Source organism: Lolium rigidum, chromosome 6 (genome assembly GCF_022539505.1).
Source record: "Lolium rigidum isolate FL_2022 chromosome 6, APGP_CSIRO_Lrig_0.1, whole genome shotgun sequence".
Taxonomy (NCBI): Eukaryota; Viridiplantae; Streptophyta; class Magnoliopsida; order Poales; family Poaceae; genus Lolium; species Lolium rigidum.
The window spans coordinates 63,471,073-63,474,581 of NC_061513.1; the positions used below are offsets into that span (position 1 = coordinate 63,471,073).

At 42.8% G+C, this 3,509-nt stretch overlaps 1 long non-coding RNA gene across 1 annotated transcript; it reads right to left on the reverse strand.

Moving 5' to 3' along the window:
- Positions 1-40: 40 nt before the first annotated feature.
- On the reverse strand, positions 41-1,035 carry LOC124659577. Its single transcript, XR_006989629.1, has 4 exons — positions 943-1,035; positions 763-826; positions 566-676; positions 41-430 (listed from the first exon to the last, which is right to left on the reverse strand). It is a non-coding gene; the product is annotated as an uncharacterized LOC124659577 (long non-coding RNA).
- Between the last annotated feature and the right edge of the window lie 2,474 nt (positions 1,036-3,509).

Below are 3,509 nucleotides of genomic sequence, written 5' to 3' on the forward strand. Positions count from 1 at the left end.
ATGTGTTTGGAACAAAGAGATCACTTATCAGCAGTGCATATTACAAAACTGAAATGCCCCTGGACCTCTGTAGCGCGACTCCAGCCGTGGAGGGGTTGTCGCACAACAGAGGCAGAGGAAGAGGTAACGTGGGGAGATAATAGATTGATTTATTTCTTGTCTGCTCTTAATGAGCTACAGGTTGGCATTATATAGCCAACATACATGACTTGCGGTTTCAGGCCAGAATCCTAACAAACATGGAAACAAACTCTAGAGATAAGATCCTATTTAATTAAAAGGACATAGATTGATTCTCTTTCCTATCTATTTGCTGCTAGCTGAAGCCCTGACGTGACGTGACAGTAACATGTTGATCGCCTGCTCATACCATGTTATGCATCTGACGTCTGCTTGGAAGGGAACTAACATACGGCGCCCATCCTGATTCCTACAAAGCAAACAACCACAATAAGTTGACAGGTTTTCCCCAATATCCCCTTTCATTATACGGAGAGAATTCTGAGACAAGATAAAAAAAAAAACTGCTAGGCGAAGCTGAGCAAGGGAACTAAAGCTGGTGTACATCTCCAAGGTGCTGCTCCATCATGAGGAGCACCGCAGTCTTGGTTGTGTCGCCAGCAACACCGTCGAGTAGCCTGCGGACCTCCTCGGGGAGTTTGTCATCAGTAAGCATCTGCAGATTGCAGAAACCGGGAAAATATGAATCCAACACACTGCCAAATTATCAGGGGGGATTACTGGCTTAGGCTGGAAACATACAACACTGTGAGGCACTTGCATCATACAGTCCCCCTTCTGTATGGGCTGTGAAGCGAACAGGGACCTGGCGAAGAACACTAACAGTGAGGGCTGCTGCTGCTGATGTACTGTATGTAGGGGTAGTAGTGGTACACAGAATAGTGAGCAGAGCTCAAGAAGAGCGGGGATGAGAATAACGACCTTCCGAGGGGCGAGGTTCCGACGCGCAGCACCGAGGAGATGTCGGCCCCCGCCTTGCTCCGCAGCCACGGCAGGAAACCAGCGCTGCAGCGCTCGTCCTCCACCTGCTGGCAATGGCGTTCGATTCGGTCAGGGAACGGAGGAGTGCCGTTAGTCGAGGCGCTGAGGGTGGGGGTTTGTTTCTTTCTGGTGGAACCCTGTGGTAGATGGGTGTTGCTTACCTTGGGTGTGGCGGCGGCGGTGGGCCGGCGGCAGGTGGGCGGAGGAGGAGCGGCGCCGGCGGGGAGGCGGCGCGGGCTACATCGCCCGATTCGAGCTCCCGCTGCCATCCGATTCGAGTCCGAGGTCGCTGGAGAGGCCTCGATTCAGCGGTGGAGTAGCGAGAGTGTGCGTGTTCGTCAGCGCGCGCGTCTGGATTTGGAACTGCATTTGCCTGTTCCAAAGTTATTGTTCGTCAACCTTTAAATGATACCACCATGATATTATTGGCAAAATTTTAAATTTCAAATTCTAAAAAAGTTGAAAAATATGTGAGTGTTCACAACATGTGTGTTTATAATCCCTATAATTTCCAGAACCAAAAATCAAAGCACACGTTGAGAAACACAAAAGACAAATTGACATGTGAATTGTGTCATTTGTGGTTTTGACTTTTTTGACACTATTGATGTTGGATTTGTTATTTTTGTTTCACTGTTTGTGTTTCGAATTTGGTTCTAGAAATTTTAGGAGTTGTAAACACACATATTATGAACACTCACAATTGCTTTTGGATTTTTTAAAAAACTTGAAAATTTGATATTAGAAACTGGTACCATGGTATCATTTAGTGGCTAGTACCACTAGATATGTTCTCTTTGCTCCTCCATCACTGGAGCCGGACAAATCTTGCTGTAGTAGAACTTGTTGTAGAAGACAAACGAAAATTAGTTGTGCTAAGGAAATCTTCAGCGGCCCAACGCAAAACATACACAAAAATGACCACGGTTTCACTATAGGATGCAAGTTTTCAGCTGGAACACTTTCTATGGATCCATTTCATTCAACTAGTGAAAAAAAAAAAAAGCTTATTCTAGCCTTAGGCGCCTTTTGTTGTTTTGAAGGGCAGGAGCATAATTATTTCTCCTTGGCACAGGAGCTCTCTCATGAAATGAATCGCAAATGTAAGGGGGGCAATGTTCTCATAAAGCTAGATATGACCAAAGCTACGCCAGTTTGAAATGACCCTTTCTTTTTGAAGTATTGGTAATACTGGGTAAAAAAAGATGGGTTAGTTATGTCCGTTCAATGTTTACTAATTGCTAATTACTGGTTTTTAGTGCGCATGTAAAATCATCATGGGAACTAAGGCAGGGAGACCCGCTGGCTCCAAGTTTTTTCATCATAGCTGAGGAAGTTTTCAGTCGGGGGCTATTAGCTCTGTATGCTGCGGGAGCGGTAAAGCTTCATGTACCTCGCGGCGGCCCGGCAACAATGTTGGTCCGTACACTTTCCCATTGGGGTTGTTGTTGTTGATATGCCACATGATCCTCTATGTTCTATTATCTTTGGAAGAACATTTTTGAACCATGTGAATGCTATGATTGATTGTAAAGAAGAAACTATCTCTTTTATGTTTGGGGAAGAGAAGTGAGATTTCACTTTTCCAAATTTAGAGATCGGCCTTATTATAGTGACCTTGAAGATCAAGAAGGCACAACCATAGTTGATCTAGCTGATGTATTACATGGTACTCCAATTAATGATATAGAAGAAAACATAGAAAATAAAGATGATATTATTGAGGATCTGGTGAATGAAGAACTTAATGAGTATCTTGACTCAATACCTATCATGGAGTCCCCTATGAATGAAGAATATGAAAAACCAGACAGGAAGGGGACGAAGAAATTCCTCCACCTGAACTCAAACCATTACCAGATGGATTAAGGTATGAATTTTTTTTAGATGATTCAAATAAATACACAATCGTTATCAGTACTGAACTAAAAATTTAGAGGAAGAAAGGTTAAAACATATGATAGTCTTGAGAAAGCACCGTAAGGAATTTGGGTATTCTCTAGCTAGTCTTAAGGGGATAAGCCCAACTATAGCCACTCATCAACTATTCCTAGAATACGGAGCCAAACCGGCTGTGGACTTCCAAAGGAAGTTAAAACCTCGAATGAAGGAAGAGGTTAGAAAAGAGGTAATACGCCTACTTGATGCTAGCATCATTTAACCCATTAAAGAAAGTGATTGGGTTAGTCCAGTACATTGCGCACCTAACAAAGAAGGATTCACTATTGTACCAAATGAAAATCAAGAAATGATTCATGTTCAACCAACTGTAGGATACATAATGTGTATAGGCCTTAGAATATTAAATAAGGACACTAGAAAGAATCATTATCCTCTAGCTTTTATCAATGGTAAGGAAATCGGTAATCGTTAACTGCTCGGTCGGCTTGGGAGTAGCGATTAATCGGAATTCGGACGATTAAATGATTTAATCGATCGGCTATTAATCGGTGTAACCTACACAAATTAGCACGTAAAAATAGTTTATATAAGAAAAATAATAGTAT